The sequence below is a fragment of the Bos indicus x Bos taurus genome, chromosome 8, assembly GCF_003369695.1.
Source record: "Bos indicus x Bos taurus breed Angus x Brahman F1 hybrid chromosome 8, Bos_hybrid_MaternalHap_v2.0, whole genome shotgun sequence".
NCBI classification, from domain to species: Eukaryota; Metazoa; Chordata; class Mammalia; order Artiodactyla; family Bovidae; genus Bos; species Bos indicus x Bos taurus.
The window spans coordinates 86,608,891-86,636,149 of record NC_040083.1 but is presented as its reverse complement, the minus strand read 5'-3'; the positions used below and the strand labels follow the sequence as shown (position 1 = coordinate 86,636,149).

At 39.5% G+C, this 27,259-nt stretch overlaps 1 protein-coding gene and 1 pseudogene across 4 annotated transcripts in view; both read right to left on the bottom strand.

The window, feature by feature from the left end:
• The window catches only part of AUH (AU RNA binding methylglutaconyl-CoA hydratase), a 184,612-nt gene that overhangs the window by 30,936 nt on the left and 126,417 nt on the right, over nt 1-27,259 (bottom strand). The gene's annotated exons all lie outside the window — the stretch shown is intronic.
• Nucleotides 15,303-17,206, bottom strand: LOC113897568 (annotated as a pseudogene). Its single transcript, XR_003512359.1, has one exon. The product of XR_003512359.1 is annotated as a dnaJ homolog subfamily A member 2 pseudogene (transcript).

Below are 27,259 nucleotides of genomic sequence, written 5' to 3'. Positions count from 1 at the left end.
CTTGGTCACACACACACGCATGCATGCAATACCTCACCCCCCAACTTCTCCATCTCCTGTCCCTTTTCTCATCCACTGACATCACTGGTCTTAGAAGGAAGAAGTATTCCTTCTCCAGTCTAAAAGAATCCCTCTATTTCCTTCAGATCAGAGACAGGGGGTCACGATACTATTATTCTCTCTGTATTATCGACCCCCTCCTGCCTACCGTGTCTTCTTTGACCGTAAGCACACTCCCTTTGTTTCCACAGATAAAACATTCATAAAAACACAGTCTTTCAGTTACAAGAAACCTGACAAACACTTAAAACAATGGCACAAACCATTATTTCAAGGATGATTCTTGCTAGTAATGATTTTTTCAAGAATGATTATGATAGTAATCATAGATTTTCCTTTAAGTAAGCTAACTTACTAAAAACTAAATTCATGTATTTTATTTTTTTTATTTTTAATACACTATTGTCATGATAACAAGACATATGAGATACCTCAGGTTTAAAAAAAGCACCTGTTTCAGGGAAAGGAAAATGATGGCTAAAAAAAAGCTGCTTTTTTTAAAAAATTAAGTTTTTCTGAAAGGCTCTCCTTCAAAACAAAGAAGTACAACAATTAATTTTGGATTAAAACCAAGAATGGTAAAACAAACAGACAAGAAACCAAGAATGATGTAAAAGAAATGTTTGATAAGGGGTGTCCAAGAAAAAGAAGTAAAGTAAAATAACTTTGGCTGCTGTCTTGAGGTTCTGAATTCAAGTGCCACACCTTCCCCACCTACCCCGTTGGCCACCCACCCCAGCCAGGGGCAGTCCCGTGACCTACACTGGCCAGTGGTGCAGAAAGCAAGGGCTTCATTCACCAGCACCTGCAGGTCTCCACCTACACTCAGAACATGCTGGAACCAGTCAGCCTGTGGAGGACAGAAGATGAAGGATGGAGGGGAAAGACTTAGTCACCCTAGGTAACCCAGGGGGTCTCTCCTGGACCAAGTGGGCCAGCTACCAGGCATGTGGGAGGCCCCTGCAGGAGCAGACCTGCCCAAGGCACCTAGCCTAAATCACTCACACATGGGCACAGGACCTAAATAAATGGTTATTGTTTCGAGCCACTTACTTTCCGATTGTTACACGGCATTATTGTGGCAAAAGACAGCTGGCACACAGACAAAATCTCTTGGGGGAACAATCACTAGACATAAAGAGAGGCACAACTGTATTTAATTTCTCTGAAACATGGACTGAGAATAGAGTAAATCCACAGTAAGCAAGGGAAGTTTTGATCCGTCCTATCAGAACACAATAGATGAAGAAGACAAAACACTGGTTAGACACAGACAGAGGCCTGATCTGCACTGCTGTCTGCTCTGAACACTGAGTCTTACTGGGACCCAGCCACCATGAGCAGCCAGGACAGAGACCGAAAGGCCTTAAGGCCTGATGACTTTACTGTCTGGTCCTTTATAGAAAGTCTCCCCAGCTCCCCAATATACATGATTGGATAAAATACAAGTAACAAGTTTCACCTAAAGAACTCTGCACCCTGTTTATTACTTTTCAACATACAAGCAACATGTACGAAAACAAGCTATATGCTAGGTCACAGAGTAAATCTTAACTGTGTTTTTTGCATACAAAGTAACAAAGATCAGATACCAAACAAAAATAATCTCCAAAGTATCTACATTTCAACATTAAAAACATAAAGATATATACATACTAAATGACAGGTAAGCATAATAAACAAGATAGTTACAAAAACCATATAAAACTTCTGAACAACTGACATGCATAAGAAAGCATGGTAACATGCTAATAAATTTATAAATTTAATTTAAAAAATTTAAAAATATATAACAGGTTGACTACAGCTCTAAGAACTAGGCTATTTGGATCAGACTATTGTTCCCTCTGTAAACAAACATGCAGAAAGTTAGGTTTCAAGTTAAAAAAAAAAAGATAGATAGCACTAGACATCCAAAAGAACAGCAATGACCTTCCAGGCCATTTCAGAGATGAACAACGGGAATCAAAATCACAGAAGTGAGTAGAACACAGGCACCCCTGTAGTTCAGGCTCTTGTTCCAAGGTTCTAGGGCCACAGGGGTACAGAAGAGAAGTCAGGGCTCAGAGCATGAACAAGGAGGCCAGAGGAGACCCACCCACTACACAGGTGGGACTTCAGAGGGGTCTCTTAAGGGGAAGGTAAACCAGATCTCCATCCTCATAAGCATAAAAGGCTGCTTTCGTGCTGAATAGAACGAGAGAGGGAGGGGGAAAAGAGAGAGAAGCTCCCTGCCACCGTGGAGTTCTGTATCACAGAACCTGGATACTTGTGGCCCCTGAATGTGATCTAAGGGATCCAACTGTCACTGCTCTGGGACAAATGGCAGAACAGATGCAAATCTCTGGGGTGGGGGGAGGGGGTGAGAGACACACAGTCAACCCCCACTAGAGAGTCTATGAGTAATTTTTCATGGGGAATGGCCAGCAAGCAGCCAAAAATATTCAGACACACACACACACACACAAAGATAAGAACAAGAGTCAACAGAGACCAAGGGAGTAAAAAGACCCATGCACACTTCAGAAACGGAATGACCAGATACATATTTTAAAGCAACTACATTTACCATATGTAAACAAATGACAAACTTGAATATATTCTCAGGGAACAGAAAACTAGAAAAAGTGACATCGCAGATTTAAAAATGAACCAAACAGCATTTCTAGAAAGGGAAAACTTAGTAACCAAAATGAAAAACTTGACATACATTTGGCAGCAGACTGACTGAACATAGCAAAACCAAAGTATAAATAAACTGGAAAATGGATCTGAAGAATTATCCAAAATACTACACAAAGAGAAGGAAAAAACAGTGATTAGGTCTAACATAAATTTGATCAGAGGATAAGAAGAAAGGAAAGAAGGAACAGGCAGAGACAATATTTCAAGAGATATGGCTGGGTATTTCCAAAACACTGAAGGATATGGATTCATATATTCAGAGTGCCAGTGAATTAGGAGCAAGACAAATAAAAGAAAAATCTACCTAAATGAATAAAATGGAGTTCCAGGAAGCCAGACAAGAAAAAAAAACTGTTACAACAACTAGGCAAAAAAAAAAAAAAAGAGAGAGACAGATTATGTTCAAAGGAACAAAAGCTAGACTAGAGCCAAGTTCTTTGGTATGACAAAAGCCAAAAGAGAGTGGGATATCTTCACAGGGCTGAAGGAAAACAAATGCCAACCTAGAAGCCTACACCCCATGAACTTACTCTTCAAAAACGAAGGCAAAAACATGAGAAAAAACAGAAAGTTGTATTTATTTCTCTCAATATGTGTCAGATTAAATTCCAAACAGATTGAGATCTAAAAGTAAAAAATGCAGGGCTTCTCTAAGGGTTTAAAAAAAAAAAAAAAAAACACTAGAGTGAATTATTAATAATTTGGGGGCTATATCTTAAAATCTATAGGTAATAAAAAACATTAAGGCATTAAGAAAAGAACTACATAAAAAAAGAGAGAAAAATTCTAAGGAAAATTAAAAGATATATAAAATAGGAAAAAATTTTGCAGTTGGAAAAATATCACAGCTAAAGAATTAATTCTTAATAAGTAACAATACTAAAAATTGAGACTGATAATTTAATAAGAGAAAAAGGCAAGAGTTAGACAATTAAAAATTCAATTGACCTGAAGGAGGCTAGAATATGCTCCAATAAAATATCTCTTTAAAATAAGGATTACTTTGAGCTGAAGGTAACTGAGGAACAGCAGACATAAGAAAAGACCTAAAAGGAAACATATATTTATAAAGGAAATTTCCATTTGTAAAGATGTCTCCCACTCCAGTACCAGGAAAAGGAAGACAACTTTTAACAACTCTTATAAGGTGGCAACCCACTCCAGTACTCTTGCCTGGAAAATTCCATGGACAGAGGAGCCTAGTAGGCTACAGTCCATGGGGTCGCAAAGAGTCAGATACGGCTGAGCAACTTCACTTTCTTTCTTTTCTTTTCTATAGGTGGAGAACGCACAGACTTCTTGCATTATGGGACTTCCTTGGGGCCTAGTGGTTAAGAATCCGCCTGCCAATGCAGGGGACGTGGGTTTCATCTGTGGTCTGGGCAAGTGCCAGGGGGCAACTAAGCCCATGCACCACAACTACTGAGCGTGTGCTCTGTAGCCCATGCTACGCAACTACTAAAGCCCAGGAGCTCCAGAGCCTGTGCTGCATGAGAGAAGCCACTGCAACGAGAAGCTTGCATACCGCAACTACAGAGTAGCCCCCATCACGGCAACTAAAGAAAGTCCAGGTGCATCAGTGAAAACCCAGTATAGCCAAAAATTAATTACTTAAAAAAATGTTATAAATCTTACTAAACATCCTCTGTTTACCATGTATTTCCTAGTCATGTTCCATAACCCACCCTACTCCCCACCAGGAACCCCCAGCCCCTTTTCCTTTTTTTAGCCTAAGACAGTACACGTTCTCAAATGCAAGCTGCCTCTCTGAGTTACTCACAGCTGAGTTTCTCCTACATGTATGTGTGCTGCGCATGTTAACAAACTGTTTCTCTCTGACTAATCTGTCTTTTGTTAATTCCTAGCACCCTAACCAGAGAACCTAGAGGGTAGAGGAAAAGTGTTCTTCCTCCTCACAGGCCCTTAAAACATGTGAAAACTACGAACTCTGCTTATAAAGAGAAATGCAAGTTGTATAGCTTCAAAATACCCTTCCTCATCTGCTTGCTTGGCAAATACCCCAAAGATCGACAGTTCTGTTAGGGAGGCTGCTGGCCTGCAAACTGTTACACCCCCGTGACAGGAAAGTTTGCCACCTATGAGTAGCTTCCCCTAGCCCCAGCTACTACCTCATTTCCAGGATTTTACTCAAAGACAGTCTAGTAAAAATGTGAAATGGCATGTATGACATACACATGCGGTTTTTCACTGTGACATTATAGGTAATTACAAAAGAACAAAAACAGCCAAATGTTTATCATAACACACAGTCTGAATGGATTACAGTAGCACACAATGGGGGTGGACAGGAAGACATCTGTTTTTAATAATAACTGCTTTATATATATATGTGTGTGTATGTGTGTGCAAACTTCGTTTTTTAAGAAAATGCCCATTTTCTAAATCAGTTGTACCATTTTACATTCCTATGTGTGGTGTATCAAAGTCCCAGATATTCTACAACCTTGTCAACACTTGGTATAGTCAGATTTTTTTAATTTTAGCTGTTCTACTAGGCATTAACGGTGTCCCATTGTGGTTTAATTTGCACTTTCCTTATGACTTTGAACACCCTTTTATGTGTTTATTTGTCATTCACATATCTGTGGTGAAGAGCTTTCTCAAATAACTTGACTGTTTTACTTAGAGTGTTTTGTTTTCCCACTCTTGAGTTTTCAGAGTTCTTTACATATTTGAGATACAGGTCCTTTATGAGACATAAGATCTACACGTATTTTCTCCCAGTATGGGACTTAAACTATCAACAGTGTCTTTTGACAACTGATACTCTTCATTTTGATCAAGTCTAGTATTTCCTTTTTTTTCTCAGGTGGATTGTGCCTTTGGTATCTTACTTAAGAAATCTTAAATTTCTAGCCTAAGAGTACAAAGCTTGTTTTCCTAACTTTGCTGCTTAAGTTTTATATTTTCAGTTTTCATATTTTGGCCAATGATCCATTTTGAGTTCATTTTTATATATGTCAAGAAGTATGGATTGACACTGATTGTTTGCATGAAAGTTGCTCAGTCGTGTCCGACTCTTTGCGACCCCTCGGAATATACGGTCCATGGAATTCTTCAGGCCTGAATACTGGAGTGGGTAGCCTTTCCCTTCTCCAGGGGATCTTCCCAACTCAGAGACTGAACCCAGGTCTCCCACATTGCAGGAGGGTTCTTTACCAGCTGAGCCACCAGGGAAGCCCAAGAATACTGGAGTGGGTTCAGTTCAGTTCAGCTCAGTTGCTCAGTCATGTCCGACTCTTTGCAACCCCATGAATCGCAGCACACCAGGCATCCCTGTCCATCACCAACTCTCAGAGTTTACCCAAACTCATATCCATCGAGTCGGTGATGCCACCCAGCCATCTTATCCTCTGTCGTCCCCTTCTCCTCCTGCCCCCAACCCCTCCCAGCATCAGAGTCTTTTCCAGTGAGTCAACTCTTTGCATGAGGTGGCCAAAGTATTGGAGTTTCAGCTTCAGCATCAGTCCTTCCAATGAACACCCAGGACTCATCTCCTTTAGGATGGACTGGTTGGATCTCCTTGCAGTCCAAGGGACTCTTCAAGAGTCTTCTCCAACACCACAGTTCAAAAGCATCAATTCTTCGGCACTCAGCTTTCTTCACAGTCCACCACTCACATCCATAACTATGCCAAAGTCTTTGACTGTGTGGATCACAATAAACTGTGGAAAATTCTGAAAGAGATGGGAATACCAGACCACCTGACCTGCCTCTTGAGAAACCTATATGCAGGTCAGGAATCAACAGTTAGAACTGGACATGGAACAACAGACTGCTTCCAAATAGGAAAAGGAGTATGTCAAGACTGTATATTGTTACCCTGCTTATTTAACTTATATGCAGAGTACATCATGAGAAATGCTGGGCTGGAAGAAGCACAAGCTGGAATCAAGACTGCTGGGAGAAATATCAATAACTTCAGATATGCAGATGACACCACCCTTATGGCAGGAAGTGAAGAGGAACTAAAAAGCCTCCTGATGAAAGTGAAAGAGGAAAGTGCAAAAGTTGGCCTAAAGCTCAACATTCCGATCATGGCATCCGGTCCCATCACTTCATGGGAATAGATGGGGAAACAGTGGAAACAATGTCAGACCTTATTTTTCTGGGCTCCAAAATCACTGCAGATGGTGATTGCAGCCATGATATTAAAAGACGCTTACTCCTTGGAAGATCTTTTTTTTTTTTTTGTACAGTTCTTCTGTGTATTCTTGACATCTCTTCTTAGTATCTTCTGCTTCTGTTAGGTCCATACCATTTCTGTCCTTATTGAGCCCATCTTTGCATGAAATGTTCCTTTGGTATCTCTGATTTTCTTGAAGAGATCCCTAGTCTTTCCCATTCTGTTGTTTTCCTCTATTTCTTTGCAGTGATCGCTGAAGAAGGCTTTCTTATCTCTTCTTGCTATTCTTTGGAACTCTGCATTCAGATATTTGTATCTTTCCTTTTCTCCTTTGCTTTTCACTTCTCTTCTTTGCACAGCTATTTGTAAGGCCTCCCCAGACAGCCATTTTGCTTTTTTGCATTTCTTTTCCATGGGGATGGTCTTGATCCCTGTCTCCTGTACAATGTCACGAACCTCATTCCATAGTTCATCAGGCACTCTATCAGATCTAGGCCCTTAAATCTATTTCTCACTTCCACGGTATAATCATAAGGGGATTTGATTTAGGTCATACCAGAATGGATTAGTGGTTTTCCCTACTTTCTTCAATTTAAGTCTGAATTTGGCAATAAGGAGTTCATGGTCTGAGCCACAGTTAGCTCCTGGTCTTGTTTTTGCTGACTGTATAGACCTTCTCCATCTTTGGCTGCAAAGAATATAATCAATCTGATTCCAGTGTTGAACATCTGGTGATGTCCATGTGTAGAGTCTTCTCTTGTGTTGTTGGAAGAGGGTGTTTGTTATGACCAGTGCATTTTCTTGGCAAAACTCTATTAGTCTTTGCCCGGCTTCATTCCGTATTCCAAGGCCAAATTTACCTGTTACTCCAGGTGTTTCTTGACTTCCTACTTTTGCATTCCAGTCCCCTATAATGAAAAGGACATCTTTTTTAGTGTTAGTTCTAAAAGGTCTTGTAGGTCTTCACAGAACCGTTCAACTTCAGCTTCTTCAGCGTTACTGGTTGGGGCATAGACTTGGATTACTGTGATGTTGAATGGTTTGCCTTGGAAACGAGCAGAGATCATTCTGTCGTTTTTGAGACTGCATCCAAGTACTGCATTTTGGACTCTTTTGTTGATCATGATGGCCACACCATTTCTTCTGAGGGTTTCCTGCCTGCAGTAGTAGATATAATGGTCATCTGAGTTAAATTCACCCATTCCAGTCCATTTCAGGTCGCTGATTCCTAGAATGTCGACATTCACTCTTGCCATCTCTTGTTTGACCACTTCCAATTTGCCTTGATTCATGGACCTGACATTCCAGGTTCCTATGTAATATTGCTCTTTACAGCATCGGACCTTGCTTCTATCACCAGTCACATCCACAGCTGGGTATTCTTTTTGCTTTGGCTCCATCCCTTCATTCTTTCTGGAGTTATTTCTCCACTGATCTCCAGTAGCATATTGGGCACCTACTGACCTGGGGAGTTCCTCTTTCAGTATCCTATCATTTTGCCTTGTCATACTGTTCATGGGGTTCTCAAGGCAAGAATACTGAAGTGGTTTGCCATTCCCTTCTCCAGTGGACCACATTCTGTACAAAAAGATCTTCACAACCCAGATAATCACGATGGTGTGATCACTCACCTAGAGCCAGACTTCCTGGAATGTGCAGTCAAGTGGGCCTTAGACAGCATCACTACGAACAAAGATAGTGGAGGTGATGGAATTCCAGTTGAGCTATTTCAAATCCTGGAAGATGATGCTGTGAAAGTGCTGCACTCAATATGCCAGCAAATTTGGAAAACTCAGCAGTGGCCACAGGACTGGAAAAGGTCCGTTTTCATTCCAATCCCAAAGAAAGGCAATGCCAAAGAATGCTCAAACTACCGCACAATTGCACTCATCTCACACACTGGTAAAGTAATGCTCAAAATTCTCCAAGCCAGGCTTCAGCAATAGGTGAACCGTGAGCTTCCTGATGTTCAAGCTGGTTTTAGAAAAGGCAGAGGAACCAGAGATCAAACTGCCAACATCCGCTGGATCATTGAAAAAGCAAGAGAGTTCCAGAAAAACATCTATTTCTGCTTTATTGACTATGCCAAAGCCTTTGACTGTGTGGATCACAATAAACTGTGGAAAATTCTAAAAGAGATGGGAATACCAGACCACCTGATCTGCCTCTTGAGAAATCTGCATGCAGGTCAGGAAGCAACAGTTAGAACTGGACATGGACAACAGACTGGTTCCAAATAGGAAAAGGAGTTCGTCAAGGCTGTATACTGTCACCCTGCTTATTTAACTTATATGCAGAGTACATCATGAGAAACGCTGGGCTGGAAGAAACACAAACTGGAATCAAGATTGCTGGGAGAAATATCAATAACCTCAGATATGCAGATGACACCACCCTTATGGCAGAAAGTGAAGAGGAACTCAAAAGCCTCTTGATGAAAGTGAAAGAGGAGAGTGAAAAAGTTGGCTTAAAGCTCAACATTCAGAAAATGAAGATCAGGGCATCCAGTCCCATCACTTCATGGGAAATAGATGGGGAAACAGTGGAAACAGTGGCTGACTTTTATTTTTCTGGGCTCCAAAATCACTACAAATGGTGACTGCAGCCATGAAATTAAGAGACTCTTACTCCTTGGAAGGAAAGTTATGACCAACCTAGATAGCATATAAAAAGCAGAGATATTACTTTGCCAACAAAGGTTCGTCTAGTCAAGGCTATGGTTTTTCCAGTGGTCATGTATGGATGTGAGAGTTGGACTGTGAAGAAGGCTGAGCGCCAAAGAATTGATGCTTTTGAACTGTGGTGTTGGAGAAGACTCTTGAGAGTCCCTTGGACTGCAAGGAGATCCAACCAGTCCATTCTGAAGGAGATCAGCCCTGGGATTTCTTTAGAAGGAATGATGCTGAAGCTGAAACTCCAGTACTTTGGCCACCTCATGCGAAGAGTTGACTCATTGAAAAAGACTCTGATGCTGGGATGGATTGAGGGCAGGAGGAGGAGGGGACGACAGAGGATGAGATGGCTGGATGGCATCACTGACTCGATGGACGTGAGTCTCAGTGAACTCCAGGAATTGGTGATGGACAGGGAGGCCTGGCGTGCTGCGATTCATGGGGTCACAAAGAGTCAGACACGACTGAGTGACTTATCTGACCTTGGAAGGAAAGTTATGACCAACCTAGACAGCATATTAAAAAGCAGAGACTGGAGTGGGTAGCCTATCCCTTTTCCAGTGGATCTTCCCAACCCAGGAATTGAACCGGGGTCTCCTGCATTGCAGGCAGATTCTTTACCAACTGAGCTCCCAGGGAAGCCCCAATACGAACAACCAATAGTTGAAAAACCATTATTTCCCCCATGAACTACTTTTATACCAAGCTTTATTTTTAAAGGTTTAAGTTGATATTGTTTATTATTTTTGTCTCTAAGGGATCTACTGAGAATGCCTTAAAATAAAATATATACCTCTTCTCTAAAAATGTGAAGTATAGTGATATACTTCTATAGTAATAGAAGAAAGAAAAACTAGAAGCGTAAATTCTTAACAATGTTGGAGTTTTGACAAAGGACACCCTAGTGAAAAGCTGTAATACAAAGGACACCTGTGGGACCTGGGAATGGCTGCAGAGGTAGTGGACACACAGCCCAACACACTGTCATGACTACGGGTTAAGACACAGAATTTTAAGAGTTGCCTACTAAGCCTTACATTCTTACTGCTTCACACTTACACAATACTAGCTATTGTTTTCACTGCTTCACATTAAGTGTATATCACATTAGCTATACACTTGTACACACATGCCATAATTAGTAGGCTAGCATGGCAGGTTTTGTTTTGCTCACGGTCAATAATGTAACAAAGCTCTTTGTCTGTAGTGGAGAGCTCCATGTAAATGACGAAAGAGAGAAAAACAGAAACAAGTAAAGAATGCAATGCTTCTGAACACAGTCCTAGAGTTCTGCAAGAGCTCTAGGGGCTCTGGGAAAACTAAAGCCACAGTGGCTCTGTGACACAACTAAGGAAACGACATCTCACAAACCATCATGCCAATCCCCCTTTTCCTGTTGCCTCACCCCTGCGGCTGTTCTTTCAGTGCATTACACAAAAGTTGTTTGCTCAGTAGATTTTTTTTTCCCATAGCAGTAACATAAAATCAGCAATGTAATATATACTTAATGCTCAAATATCATATATCTTTGCTCATGATTATGAATGTGACAGATAAAATATACTTAATGACCATGTTTAAAATATGCTTATCAACCACTGCTTTTCTTAATTTTAAGTAAGAAAGTTATTTAAATTTAAGAAAATCCAGGGTTCCTTGGAAGTTGTAGTCTCCACTAACATCTTCTTTTAAAAAATGAGGGAATAAAACCACTGTGTCCCTGAGCAGGTTGGCAGTGCATGGCCACCCCACCACGTAGTGGTACAGGGCAGCCTTCAGAAGCCAGCCTCCTCATTGCGCCCCCACCCTCCTCAGGACGGGTCTGTCCCAGGCTGTCTTGGTGTGCTGGTTTCCTCACTTCTCTGTAAAACTATTTCAATATCACAATCATATTAACCCATTCCACAAAGAAACATAAAGACTACTGTATCCCCTAGCAAACGTAAGTTTTAAAGTTTATCTTTAAACTTTAAAGATCTGCTGTAAGGATCAAAAACAACAGGAGAACTTTCCACACACAGATGGCAGTTGTGTCCCCAGACAAACCCTGCCCCCCATCTCCCGTCGCCTCTTTCCCCCCGGAGTTGCCGGATGCCTGACTCATGCTTACAGAGTATGTGATTCTAAATCACTAACTAAAAATCTACAAAAAAAAAGCTGCATATTATACTTTTTTCTCTCTAGAAAACAGTTTCTGTAACTTAAATCTCATTAAATAGGATAAAGTTTCAAGTTTCCAATATCAAATGAATCACCGATTTTCTTCTCAAAAGTGCAGTAACAGTTGCTCCTAAGACAAGCCTATCAGAATGTGGACTGACTGTGGACTGAGATGTGCTGACGTGCAACCCAAGAGCTCTTGGCTTCTGACAACTCAAAAAGGGATACAGATTTCAGTCCTGGAGGACTCCTAACAGTATACATCAATGTGTCCCTCTGGGTAAAAAGCATGCTGTGTCTAACAGAAAGAAGAAATCACTAGAAAACAAACTGATTTTTTTTCAGTAGCTGGAGAAGTGAGTGAGTCCATCAACATGTCTGCTCTGACCTAAGAGAAAGGGCACTGTCCCGGGGTTTGGGTACCGGGGGTTTCAGAATCCCCAGAGGGATGACATTTTACTTTAGTGAATTCTAGTTTCCTCATCTATTAGGGGAGGAAGACGAATGAGCTTGCTGCTGTAAGTATTTGCAGAATCAAACATCAGCTCCTGGCTCGTACCACTACGTGTAGTAGCGGGGGTGTTCCGAGGCCCCACAGCAACAGAAAGGGTCTCAGAATGTTTGCAGTGCACCAACATATGTCTAAGTGCTGGACTCAGCTGAGACACGAAAACGAGCTCTTCTCTCCTAATTCCATCTCCAGTACAGAACGTTCTCCTCTCATAGGTTCTTCTATAATGCAGATGCTGCCAAGGTGTCATGCTCTTTGGAGTGTAATTAAATACTCATAGGTTTACTCATGTTGGATCTTTACTACTTACAAAGAAGCTGGGTTCTGAGAGGAGTCACTGGAGAATGGAAAATACAAGTCTGTCACTGGCTGATCGTGTATTCACTATAAAAGTCAGAAGCTGTGGTTTCCATTGATATAAATCAGCCTGTAAAAGAAAAATGAAAAGGGAGCCAAATGTCGGCTGCAGGCCAGGGAGAGAGTCAGCTTTCCCTGTGCTCCTGCTCGTCCTCAACCACCTACTTTAGTCCCCGATATTCCTACAGCCCATGTACATTCCATTTAGCAAATCTTTTGATAAATTCTTATACTGCTCGAGCAAAGAATTAATCCATACTGCCCCACTAAGTGCCAAGATTATGTGACTGTGATTGGTAAGGGGTTATACACATTGTCACTATTCCAGTTCTTTCAAAGTCCTCTCCACTCTTACACAGTTCTCTGAGTCTAGCTGAGCCACAAACACTGCTGATGAGATCAGTCAGTCTACTAATCTTTTTTTTTTTCTTCTTTCTCTACTTGGTGGGGGCGGGAGGGGGGGGTCATTTAAAAAAACTTTTACATATGATCAAGGAACAGCTACATACATGGCAATAATAATGCCTTGGGGGGAAAAAGCACAAAACAGCAAGCATTTATCTAGTGCTTATTATGTGCCAGGTCCTTTCTAAGTACTTTATAAACTGATTCAACTCCCACGCCAACTCTTTGAGAGCAGTGCTTTAACCCTGGCTTGAGCAGAGCAGTGTGTCTCTGGGACAGGGGCGTGTGTCACTACTTTCCTATCTCTTCTGTCTCTGTGAGGCTCACAAAGACTGGGCAGCAGTCCTCATTGAATTCCAGCTCTGACTGTAGGAGAGTACAAAAGATAGGGGACACCTGGGTTACTGAGGAGGTCACATACTGGAAATAAAAAGCAAAAGAACACCTGAAGCCAACACTACTAAGAGTAAGATACCAGTGGCTGTGGATGTAATACATGTTTTGACTAAACTGGAACAAAGGTATCATAGAACCTTAAAGGCAAAGAAATGCACCTTAAGCCAGTAAAATGCACCTTAATATGGAGGTAGCAAAACAATTTTTACATTCGTACTACAGGACGAAACTCTAATCACATACGGTGTAGATGAATATTTAATAAGAACAAACTTTGTTTCTATACAATTTGTTATTACTAGTGGCTTTAAAAAAAATCTTTCCCTTTAAATCTACTGTATGATTTATAACTTTTAAAAGTACACTAGGGAATATTACTCTTTAGAAAATAATTCAGCATATAAACTCCTTTTCATTGTTTGAAATTATGAAGTTTACAAAGATTACAACAGACCTTCAAAAATACAGAATGAAAAGCAAGCCTGTACTGAAAGAACATTTCAACCTCAGACTATATGCAAGTGATTTCTTCTCCAAGACAAATCTGGAAAAATGAATTGGCAGGCACCATTCTCATGTTCCATAGAATGCACATGTCAGGCCTCTCCACAAGGCATAATGTGAAGTAAAAAAAACTGCAACTCTCTGGATTTATCAGATAATCTGATGTCAGATATTTATACTTATACATAAATCATGACTTACATCTCCTAAAACCTAAGTCTGTAAATAATACCTTCCTCCGTATTGTTAAGTTTATAAAGACATTCCACAGAACACCTGTCAAAGCAGAAAATAAATTATGGGGGTATGATCCAAAATGCAAGAGAAATCTGAGAGATTATTAATGGGATGGAGGTGGCCCTGTATGACTCCTCACCCAGAACAGGCCTTTCTCTGCTTCAGTTGAACCAGATTCTTGTCAAGCTTTGTAACTTCTGTGATCCTAAATCTTGGTGCTGGAGAGCCAAGGAAGACTGAGGCAACAGGCAGCTTTGGAAGCTGCTTACTAAAGTGATTTCCTTATCCCCATGCAGGCTGCATGTGATTTAACATTCAGAACCTCCTTCTGACCAGCCAATCAGAATAAAACTTTGGGGATAAAACTATTAGGTTTTAAAACTAAGAGGTATAAACCAAGTGCTAGGTCAGGCAACAGGGAAAATCTTTCAAGAGGAAGGGCAGTGCTGAGATGGCAAGCAAAGAGGGAGGTCATCCACCTGTAGCTCAACTCAAAGTCCATTCAACAACAGGTGAGGTTTACATGGGTCACAGAGATGAAATGGGAAGGGCAAAACTGAGAAGCAAAATTCAAGTTCCACGCCAGGATGAGTTCATGCTTCCTTTGATTAAGCAATATGAGGTAGGTACTGAAAGTTTTGGAATCAAATTAACCTGTTAAACATTGTATGGACATAAACATACCAAAAGAGACTAATTACAAAATACTGCATTAGCTCAGGTGGCAGGTCATGGAAATCTGAATCAACAGAGTGGCAGCAGAAACAAAAATGAATTAAAAGATGGCTAATCTAAAATAGCAAGTTGTTCAATAATCTCTTCAGTTAATACAAAAGTAAAGACCTGTCTATATCAGTAAACAATGCAGTATGTTTACACTGCAAAGATTATTTCCTGAACATGGAGCACTTCTCTTTTTTTTTAATTTACACCAACGCTTTTTATTATTCAGTTCCAGAAACCTTTCACAAGATGGTAAAAAAAAAAAAAAAAAACCAAAAAAAAACAGGTGGGGGCGGGGGAGAAAGAAAGAAAGAAAAAGAAACACCCGGACCCCACCCAAAACTTTACAAACACAGCTCAGCTAATGATATTTTTTCCATTGTTCCCAGTCAGCTCCAAACCCATTGTGTGCAAAGCCCATTTTCCCATGCATCTAAATGATAGACACAGGCTATGAGATTCTTTATTCTATTTGTAGCAGCTTATGCAGGTGCAGCCAAACACAAAGCTTCAGGACAAACTGTACACAAACTTTACAATGTGGGAATTGAATTTAAAATATGAAACATAAAATCTACACAAAACTGATAAAAATCAAGCACAAATATCAGGACTGAAACTTATAACCCATGTGTGAAAGGGAGTCTTGTTTCCTTTCAAGTGCTTTATTCTGCTATAAAACAGTCGAAATGAAGATGTAAAGCTTTGTGGTTAGTTTAAATTATACACTCTGTAGATACTATATCAATTTTAAAAGTTACACATAGACCAACAGATGTCCATCAGTTCATCTGGGTTGACCAGACCCTCCAGCTGGATTGCGGAAAACAAACCAGGCCAATGTGGAGAGAAAATCCCCCTGTGCAAGTTGTCTGCAGAGTTTACTGATGGGCGCATTGCACTCCTGGTCCATGATGGCTACTGCTTTCTTCATCAGAGCTATCATTATAGGCTTCACGCCTCTGGCCGCCTCCTGAGCCCCGTGTGCTATCAAATTCTTGAAGCTCTACCTCCTCAGTGTCTCCAATAATATTTGGAACTTCTGGTCTAGATGGCAGAAGATCTTCTAATTCAGAAAGTTTATCTGGGTTGATCCAGTTGTTTTCAGGAAACTGCACATCAAACTTTATGTAAAGATCACCTTTTTCAAAGGGATTACGATATTGTGGCATTCCTTCACCTCGAACTACACGAACACATCCTGGTTCAATTACTTTGCCAGGGGGGGTATTTCACCACAATCTGACGTCCATCAAGGTGCTTAAATGTGAACTGAAACCCACAAAGAGCTTCAACAAGTCCTATCTTATATGTCATGTGCAAATCATTCCCATCTCTCTGGAACACCTCATGCTCTTTTTCTTGTAGCAAAAGAACAATGTCTCCTGGTTCCACTCCTGGGGCCTGGTCTGCTTCCCCAGTAAACGTAATTCTCTGCCCATGTTTCATGCCTTTGTCTACCTGGACTTCAAGAATCTTGACTTCTTTAATCACTTTCTTCCCTTCACATTTTTTACAGCGGTCCTTTTCATTAATTACCTCTCCTTCTCCATTACAGTCAGAACACACAGACTGCATCTGCTGCACCATCCCTGGAGCCAGCTGTCTGATCATGATGCGGACACCTCGACCCCGACAAGCACTACACTTCTGAACAGCTCCAGACTTCCCACCTTGGCCACTGCATGCACTACAGAGTACATTCTTGCTAAGCTGTAGTTTGGTTGTCTTGCCATTATACAGGTCTTCTAAAGATACTTTGAGTGGATGCATCATGTCTTCTCCTCTTCTTCTGCCATTTCGACTTCTGCTCTGATTACCCATAAAGCTAAATAATCCTCCACCAAAGATGTGAGAGAAAATATCATCCATGCCACCACCTCCACCGCTACCCTCCCGAAGACCTTGTTCTCCACATCTGTCATATAGTTCGCGCTTCTCAGGATTTGATAGTACTTCATATGCAAAGCTTATTTCTTTGAATTTGTCACCAGCATTTGGATTCTTATCAGGATGGTATTCTTTGGCTAACTTTCTGTATGCCTTCTTCAGCTCGTTCTCGCTGGCTCCAGGCGGGACGCCCAGGATGTCGTACAGTTTCGTGTCGGCCACGTTCGCCATGGCGGCCGGCCGGGCAGCGCTCAGGAAAGAAGGCGGAGGAGGAGGAGGAGCGGAACCGGGCCCTAAGCAGCGGCAGAGGTGGCGGCAGCGCAGGCGGAGACAGTGAGGAAGCAGAGGTGGGGCTAAACTTTGACCTGATGCACGGCGCTCCGTGACGTCGCTGCGCCCACTTCTCTTAACTAACAACAATCCTAAACGGTGGAGTGAGGTCATCAATACATCTACTAGATGTAATATCCTTAATTAGTTATGTAACCCTGAAGAAGGTCCTAAGATTCAGTTTTCTTATCTATGATACAGGAATAATTTACCTGTTAAGCTTGATGGTGCAATATGAGACAACGGGATAATGCCTATCCCACTTGTGGATGCCACAAACGAACCTGGAATCTAGTATAAACTCAAAGGTCAACTAAATCTGATGTTCATAGTCTGCAAACTGAAATGTTTCAAACTGTCACACAAAAGTTGCAGTGAGATTTTATATTCCAAAAGTCCCTATTTGGATCACAGGTTTGGAATTTAGACTTCTGACAGTCTTTTAAATTCACTAAATGTATACACTAATATGTATACACTTCTCAGTATCAGAGCAAACTAATTAAATGTTGGCATGCTATTAACTCTCAGAATAGTAAATACAGTTAAAGCAGTGTAAGCTTCATGGTTGAAAACACCTAAGAGTGATAAAATCATGAGTATATCTTTTGTATGACTTCTGAAAATCTTAGTATCTTCAATTTAATTGTCCCAAAAGAGCAGCTTTTCCACAAAGGTATGAATTATATTGACATTACGTATTTCATCTAGTTCTGCAGTTTACTTGCCTTTAATTTGCTGCCCAAATGTGTAATGTGTGAATGATGGCAGCTCTACAAAAGAATGTAATTCTTAAAAGAAAAAGCTTTGCACAGCTGCTTGTAATAAAATAACAAAACCTAACAGCAAGGGCTGATTAGATAAAGATAAATATAGTAACACATGCATAAGTCTGAAATAGATCTGAGGAAAACTGTTACAGAGGACATTTCCTTGACTATCCTGACAAGCAATTTTAATGATTAAATGTGCCTAAGCATGTATATGTACACGTTTAAACACTAAAAGCTATTTAAAATACTCCCTTAAAAGAGTCAAAGTTTAATTTCTTATTTTAAACTATCAAATGCTAACTTGGTACACAGTGAAGCTATCATTTAGAAATAACCTTTATTATTTAAAATTAAAAGCATAATGTGAATTAGCTTAGAAAATGGCTTTTTAAAAATTTCCAAAAACAATCTAACTGCTCATGAATTAAAGCACTGTAACTTACGCAGCTCTATTTAAAAAATAAATGAGGACAAGTTCTGGCATTTAATCTGCTATTTTATAGAAACTAAATATAATTACATTTAAGTAATGTCATACAAACATTTTGCTTCACTTTCATCTTATTTTAGAAACAATAAGGACTGATCATTGGTAATATATGGAAGTATTTGAAATTGCTTTTGGCTAGTCTATTAAATTAGTTAGTGAGGCTTAAACTGTAAAACAAATACACATCTACCCAGATTGCAAAATTAAGCTTATGGTTTATTTAGCGGCATAAAATAACACTTCATAAAATCTGTCCTAAAATAACATTTGCTAATAAAACTGACCAAGATTATTCTGAAATTCTATACTTCTTATAATGAGATGACAAATGGGACTCTTACTGCTGCCCCTCCCCACTTCTGTTCCCTAACCATGTATGTTGAAGTCTATTTATGGAATTTTCTATTCTGCATGTCTGTTCTCCCACAAGTATCATGCTGTCTTGATTTTTTTATAGTATGTCTTGAAATCAGGAAGTATGATTCAGTCAACTTTGCTCTTTGCCTCTCCATAAATATTTTTAAATCACCCTGCCATTATATATATAAAAAAATAAAGCTACTAGGATTATAGCTAAGATCTATAATCTATATATCAATTTGGGGAGAAGTGATACAATAACAATATTACATTTTCTGACACATGAATGTCTTACGTCTTTTCATTTACTTCAGTCTTCTTTCATTTCTCTCTTACCATGTTTCATAGTTTCTAATGTACAGATTTTACACGTATTTTGTTAAATGTATTCCTAAATATTTCATGTTCTTTGATGCTACTATAAATGGGAGCGTTTTTTAAATTTCACTTTTCAATTGTTCATTGTAGCATTATAGTACAATTGATGTTTATACATTGACCTTGTATTCAGAGACTCTGATGAATTCAATCACTAATTCTAATAATGTTTTTGGTAAACTTCTTAGGATTCTCTCTGACCATGATCATATGGCACTTGTGAATACAGAGTTCTTCAAAATCATTTCTTCTTCTTGCCTTACTGTACTGGCTAGAACCTACAAGTAGAATGTTGAAGAGAAGTGGCCAGAGTGGACATTCTTGCCTTGTTTCCATTATTTGTGGGAAGGGGTTCAAGTTTTCATCACTGAAAACCTATAAGCATTTTACAAAGGCCTTTTGCCAGACTGAGGAAGCACCCGATTATTCTAATTTGCTAAGACTTTCTAAATCATTAATCAATACTGAAATCTATCAAATACTTTTTCTGCAAACATTGAGATGACCAGAGAATTTCTTTTATTCTGTTAATATGAATTATATTCTTCTATAAAACAGATTAAATCCTTAGTTACATTATCTTTTTAAATGAAAAAACTTTAATGTTTGTTGACTACTGACTAACTCATGTAGAACAGTCTGTCTCTTAATTCAGTAAAATGTTATGCAATTTAATTGGGGTGCATAAGTGATGGCAGTATTCAAGCTCCTTTAGGAATTATTACATCAGTTCAGTTCAGTTCAGTCGCTCAGTCGTGTCCCACTCTTTGCAACCCCATGAACCTCAGCACGCCAGGCCTCCCTGTCCATCACCAAATCCCGGAGTCCACCCAAACCCATGTCCATCGAGTTGGTGATGCCATCCGACTATCTCATCCTCTGTCGTCCCCTTCTCCACCTGCCCTCAATCTTTCCCAGCATTAGGGTCTTTCCAATGAGTCAGCTCTTTGCATCAGGTGGCCAAAGTATTGGAGTTCCAGCTTCAACAGCAGTCCTTCCAATGAACACCCAGGACTGATCGCTTTTAGGATGAACTGGTTGGATCTCCTTGCAGTCCAAGGGACTCTCCAGAGTCTTCTCCAACACCACAGTTCAAAAGCATCAATTCTTTGGCACCCTGCTTTCTTCACAGTCCAATTCTCACATCCATACATGACCACTGGAAAAACCATAGCCTTGACTAGATGGACCTTTGTTGGCAAAGTAATATCTCTGCTTTTTAATATGCTATCTAGGTTGGTCATAACTTTCCTTCCAAGGAGTAAGAGTCTCTTAATTTCATGGCTGCAGTCACCATCTGCAGTGATTTTGGAGCCCAAAAAAATAAAGTCAGCCACTGTTTCCCCACCTATTTGGCATGAAGTGATGGGACCAAATGCCATGATCTTCGTTTTCTGAATGTTGAGCTTTAAGCCAACTTTTTCACTCTCCTCTTTCACTTTCATCAAGAGGCTCTTTAGTTCGTCTTTACTTTCTGCCATAAGGGTGGTGTCATCTGCATATCTGAGGTTATTGATATTTCTCCCGGCAATCTTGATTCCAGCTTGTGCTTCTTCCAGTCCAGCGTTTCTCATGATGTACTCTGCATATAAGTTAAATAAGCAGGGTGACAATATACAGACTTGACGTACTCCTTTTCCTATTTGGAACCAGTCTGTTGTTCCATGTCCAGTTCTAACTGTCGCTTCCTGACCTACATACAAGTTTCTCAAGAGGCAGGTCAGGTGGTCTGGTAAGCCCATCTCTTTCAGAATTTTCCACAGTTTATTGTGATCCTCACAGTCAAAGGCTTTGGCATAGTCAATAAAGCAGAAATAGATGTTTTTTCTGAAACTCTCTTACTTTTTCGATGATCCAGCGGATGTTGGCAATTTGATCTCTGGTTCCTCTGCCTTTTCTAAAGCCAGCTTGAACATCTGGAAGTTCACGGTTCACGTATTGTTGAAGCCTGGCTTGGAGAATTTTGAGCATCACTTTACTAGCGTGTGAGATGAGTGTAATTGTGCGGTAGTTTGAGCATTCTTTGGCGTTGCCTTTCTTTGGAATTGGAATGAAAACTGACCTTTTCCAGTCCTGTGGCCACTGCTGAGTTTTCCAAATTTGCTGGCATATTGAGTGCAGCACTTTCACAGCATCATCTTTCAGGACTTGAAATAGCTCAACTGGAATTCCATCACCTCCACTATCTTTGTTCGTAGTGATGCTGTCTAAGGCCCACTTGACTTTACATTCCAGGATGCCTGGCTCTAGGTGAGTGATCACACCATCGTGATTATCTGGGTCATGATGATCTTTTTTGTACAGTTCTTCTGTGTATTTTTCTACCTCTTCTTAATTTATTACATTTATTACATCAGAGTTGCTCAAGTCAGAGTCAGGAACCCCTCCTCCCCCACTAGTTCCCCAGCCTCTTGGCATTTCAGACCAGAAAAGCAAAGAACAGAAGAAATACAACCATAGACTCCTGACTCAGAGAAGCAGAAGTCCCTCTTCCCAGCACTCAGAGTAAGATTCCTGAATGAAACATCCATCAGGAGCTTGTGTAACAGGTAGTTTACCTCCTATATCCAACTTACCTTTTTATATATATATTGTTTTTCTAAATTTGCTAAAATTTTGTTAAGAATTTTTGTACCTGTGATACTACACATAGAAAATCTTAGAGATGCCAAAAGAACTACGAGAGCTAATCAATGAATTTGGTAAGGCTTCAGGATATAAAATTAAGTTACAGAAAACTCTTGCATCCTATACACTAACAATGACAAATCAGAAACAGAAACTAAGGAAATAATCCGATTCACCATTACAACAAAAATAATAAAATATGTACCTAGGAACAAACCTACCTAAGGAGGCAAAAGACTTGTACTTAGAAAACTGTAAGACACTGATGAAAGAAATCAAAAACAACACAAACAGGTAGAGAGATATACCATGTTCTTGGACTAGAAGAATCAGTATTGTGAAAATGACGATACTACTCAAAGCAGTCTACAGACTCAATGCAATTCCCTATCAAATTACCAATGGAATTTGTAACAAAATTAGAACAATTTTTTTTTTTTACAATTTGTATGAAAACACAAAAGACCCCAAACAGCCAGAGCGATCTTGAGAAAGAAAAACAGCTGAAGCAATCAGGTTCCCTGACTTGAGACTATACTACAAACCTACAGTAATAAAGACAGTATGGTACTGGCATGAAAACAGAAATATAGATCAATGGAACAGAATAGAAAGCCCAGAGGTAAACCCACGCATCTGTGATCACCTACCCTATGACAGAGGAGGAAAGAAAATACAACAGAGAGAAAAAAAGGCAGCCTCTTCAATAAGTGGTGCTCAGAAAACTGAACAGTAACATGTAAATCAATGAGATAAGAACACTTCCTAATACCATACACAAAAATAAGCTCAAAATGGATTAAAGATATAAACATACATAACAAGATAACATAACAAGATCTTTTGTGACTCACCTCCTAGAGTAATGAAAATAAAAACAAAAATAAACAATTGGGACTTAATGAAACTTAAAAGCTTTTGTACAGCAAAGGAAGTCATAAACAAAACAAAAAGACGACTCATGGAACAGGAGAAAATATTTGCAAATGAAGTAACTGACAATGTATTAATCTCCAAAATATACAAACAGCTTATGCGGCTCAATAAAAACAAACAAAAAAATAAACCACACAACACAATAAAAAATATGGACAGAAGATTTAAATAGACTTTTCTCCAAAGAAGACATACAGATGGCCAACAAACACATGAAAAGATGCTCAGCATCACTAATTATTAGAGAAATGCAAATCAAAACTACAATGAGGTATCACCTCACACTGGTCAGAGTGACCATCATCAAAAAATCTACAACCAGTAACTGCTGGAGCAGGTGGGCAGAAAAGGGAACTCTCCTACACTGTTGGTGGGAATGTAAATTGGTAAAGCCACTATGGAGAACAGTATGGAGATTCTTAAAACCACTAAAAATAGAATTACCATATGACCCAGCAATTCTACTCCTGGGCATATACCTGGAGAAATCTTAATTCAGAAAGATACATTCACCCCAATGTTCACTGCAGTTTACAGTAGCCAGGACATGGAAGGAACCTAAATGCCCATCTACAGAAGAATAAAGGAGATGTAGTACATATATACAATGGAATATCACTCACCCATAAAAAGGGATAAAACTGTGCTGTTTACAGAGATGTGGATGGACCTAGAGACTGTCATACAGAGTGAAGTAAGTCAGAAAGAGAAAAACAAATATTGTATAATGCTTATATGTGCAATCTAGACAAATGATACAGATAAAATTATTTGCAAAGCAGAAGCAGTGATACAAACATAGAGAACAACGAGCAGGGAAAGTGGTGTGGGATGCACTGGCAGACTGGGATTGACACATATACACTATGTATGAAATAGGTAACTAATGAGAACCTACTGTATAGCACAGGGAACTCGACTCAATGCTCTGTGGCAACCTAAATGAGAAGGAAATCCAAAACAGGGGAATATATGTATACGTACAACTGATTCACTACTGTACAGCAGAAATTAACACAACAATGTAAAGCAACTATATTCCAATTAAAATTAATTTAAAAAAGAATTTTTATGTCTATTTTCATGAGAGATACAAATGGCAACCTACTCCAGTACTCTTGCCTGGAAAATCCCATGGACAGAGGAGCGTAGTAGGCTACAGTCCATGGGGTCGCAAAGAGTCGGACACGACTGAGTGACTTCACTTCACTGGTCTGTAAATTTCTTTCTTTTCCTTTGTGTGGTTCGGTAGGAAAGTAATGAGGGAGGGCCTCATAAAATGAGTTGGGACCTGTTCTCTCCTTCTCTGTTTTCTGAAAGAACTTAGACAGGACTGGTCATAATTCTTCCATAAATGGCCAATAAATTTTACCATCATGAAGCCATCATGCCCAGAGTTTTCCATCTGGAAAAAAATTTTAATTACAAACTCAATTTCTTTTTTTAAAAAAAAGTCAAGGTATTCAGATTCTACTTCTTATAGCCTTAATTTTGGTGATATCCTGGTATAAAGTTGTTTATGATATTCTCTTATAATTTTTTAATAGCTATAGGATTTGTAATGATGACTGATCTTTTAATCCTGATATTGGTAATTTGTGTCTTTGTTTTTTTGTTCTTTGTTTCTTGATTATCAGATTGGCTGACAGTGTTAATGGCTTTTGGTTTTACTGATTTTTTCCTCTAATTTTCTGTTTGTACAAAGTCTTTTTCACTAACTTTATCTTTATTACAAGAAGTGGTTCAGTTCACTGATTCTAGATCTTTCCTTTTGCTTTCTAATATCAACTTTTGAAACTCTGATTTCTCTCTAAAGAGCACTGCTTTAGCTACATCTCACAAAATTTAATGTTGTTTTCATTTTAAGTTCAGAATATTTTCTAATTTTCTCTTGTGATTTCTTGAGGTTTCTCAAGAGGCAGGTCAGGTGGTCTGGTATTCCCATCTCTTTCAGAATTGTCCACAGTTTATTGTGATCCACACAGTCAAAGGCTTTGGCATAGTCAATAAAACAGAAATAGATTTTTTTCTGGAACTCTCCTGCTTTTTCCATGGTCCAGCAGAGGTTGGCAATTTGATCTCTGGTTCCTCTGCCTTTTCTAAAACCAGCTTGAACATCTGAAAGTTCACGGTTCACGTATTGCTGAAGCCTGGCTTGGAGAATTTTGAGCATCACTTTACTAGCGTGTGAGATGAGTGCAACTGTGCGGTAGTTTGAGCATTCTTTGGCATTGCCTTTCTTTGGGATTGGAATGAAAACTGACCTTTTCTAGTCCTGTGGCCACTGCTGAGTTTTCCAAATTTGCTGGCATATTGAGTGCAGTACTTTCACAGCATCATCTTTCAGGATGTGAAATAGCTCAACTGGAATTCCATCACTTCCACTAGCTTTGTTCGTAGTGATGCTTTCTAAGGCTAGTTTAATATAAATACTTTATAGGCTAAATTGCAAACTTTACATAAAACTGTAAAATAAACTGAGATTTTAGAGAAACTATGAGCACATCACAAATTTCTTGGGAGCCCTGAGTACATGTGTTCCCTTCAGGTCTGCTTTAGTGGGAAATTTTAGAAGCACAAAGCTAGTTAGGAGTAAAACCAGCTCTCCAGCACCATGATGCATATCTCTTTAGTATCAGTTCAGAGAACAGAAAAAGAAGTGTCCCCCTAACCTGCTGCTATATCTCTAAGACCCAGAGCTAGCAATGCATGTGCTAGAAAGGTACCCCAGCATCCCAATGTAAAACTCCATGGAACAACTAGCATTTACATGGCACTTTGGAGCATTCAAAGCAGTTTTTAAGAAGGTAACAAATATAATAAATTTTACAACAGCTTTGTAATAGAGATTTATCATTACTCTCATTTCACAAGGAAAGGAAAGCTCAGAGACCTAACCTGCCAAAATTAGTAACCTGCAGCACAATTAGTAAATGACTTAAACTCAGTCTCTTTAACTCCAAACCTTCACAATGTAGAACAAAACCTGTGTGTCCCTTAACTGTTCACCTGCTCCCTTCTTGTGCCTTCTGGTTCTTGTTTAATGGTTGTAATAACCAAAAAGAAAAACCCAAGGTTTTCAGATGTATGTTTTCAGTTGCCTGCATTTTGCATTCCTTTGGTTCTCATCTACTTGCCCTACAAGCAGGTGTGAAGCTACTGCTAGGAGCATGCACCCTCCTTCCTGGGCTGTGTCTTCAACTGAATTGATTACTGGCTTCAACTGCCTTGTCCCTTTCCTGCTCTCCGTGGTTCAGGGGAGCCTGAGTCTCACATGGGTAATATTTGGTTGCCTCATCTCTGCTGTAGTAGGTACTCCAGGCAGGCAGGTTAGGTAAGTGATGAAAGAAATCACCTCCCCCTTTCTAGTCCCTTTTCCCCTATTCTGTGAAGGCTTTCCTTCCCTAAGGCTACTACCACCTTTTCCATTCTAGTTCTTAGAAGACAGACAACAGTGCAGTTTGGCTGGTTCTAGTACTTCCATCCATAAATACCACATTCGTACCCAGAACTCCTATCCGTGGACTGACTAGTCTGTCCCACGAACTCTAAGCTTTACCCATGAAAGCTCTGGTCACTAAACATCAACTCCAGGGCACTCTGAGGATGCCCTTCAGGAAGGTAAAATGAAGACTGTAAATCCACGGAGTCAAATCTCCTCCGGACAACATAACCATCAAAAGTTTAGTCACAGGATACTGTTTTCTTTTACACTCAAATGTACAAAGTATTTCATCCAAACTCTGTATTAAATTAGGCTTCAGTACTATCCCATGGGCCTCCTCATCTTATGTAACATTTCTGTGACAAGAACATCCTCTGGGTTAAACTCATTTTAACATAACTCACTCCTGTGTCCGGAAGGGCAGAACATTTAAAGTGCTTGCAAAACCTATGAATATGAAAAGAACACACATGTACACTTACACTGAGAAAAATATGACACTCCATGTACATATTTTTTAAAACCCCAAGCTTCTATTTTGTATGCTGATATATCAGTTGCAACTATTTCACAGTCTTCTTTTGAAAGCTGGATACCTTTCCAGCATATGCACTGCTACGTCTGGGTCTTCTGGGGTAAATCCATATATCCTCAGTTGTGATGAGTCTATATTCAAAGCCATTGTACATAATACCTCTAAGCACAGAGAAGAACAGCATATACTTATTAAACAGCAATATAAGATGGTGGTCTGACTACCCTTTCACCAGGTTTATCCTACACCAAGGTGACATGATTCAGATAATTAACCCTTTCCAAATGCTGAAAAAGTTTCCTCCTTAGAGATGGATTAGCTATAGAAATGCTTAACTGCCCAGATGGCCAAATGCAAAAGGATGTGACAGTCAGAGAGTGATCTAATACAAAAACCATGTAATGACAGATCTAAATATAAATGCTCAGTTTTTTATTTCACTAGTTCTGAAATGAAAAATTTCAGAAAAATGAATGAAAAAATTTTCAGAAAAATTTCTGAAATTTCATTTCAAAAATGAAAAATGACTGAAAAAATTTAATTTCTTTTCAGTATATAATTCTAGCAATATTTTAATTTTTATAAAAAGAAATGTCTTCAATAATAAAAGTACATTTTATTCTACATGAATTTTAAA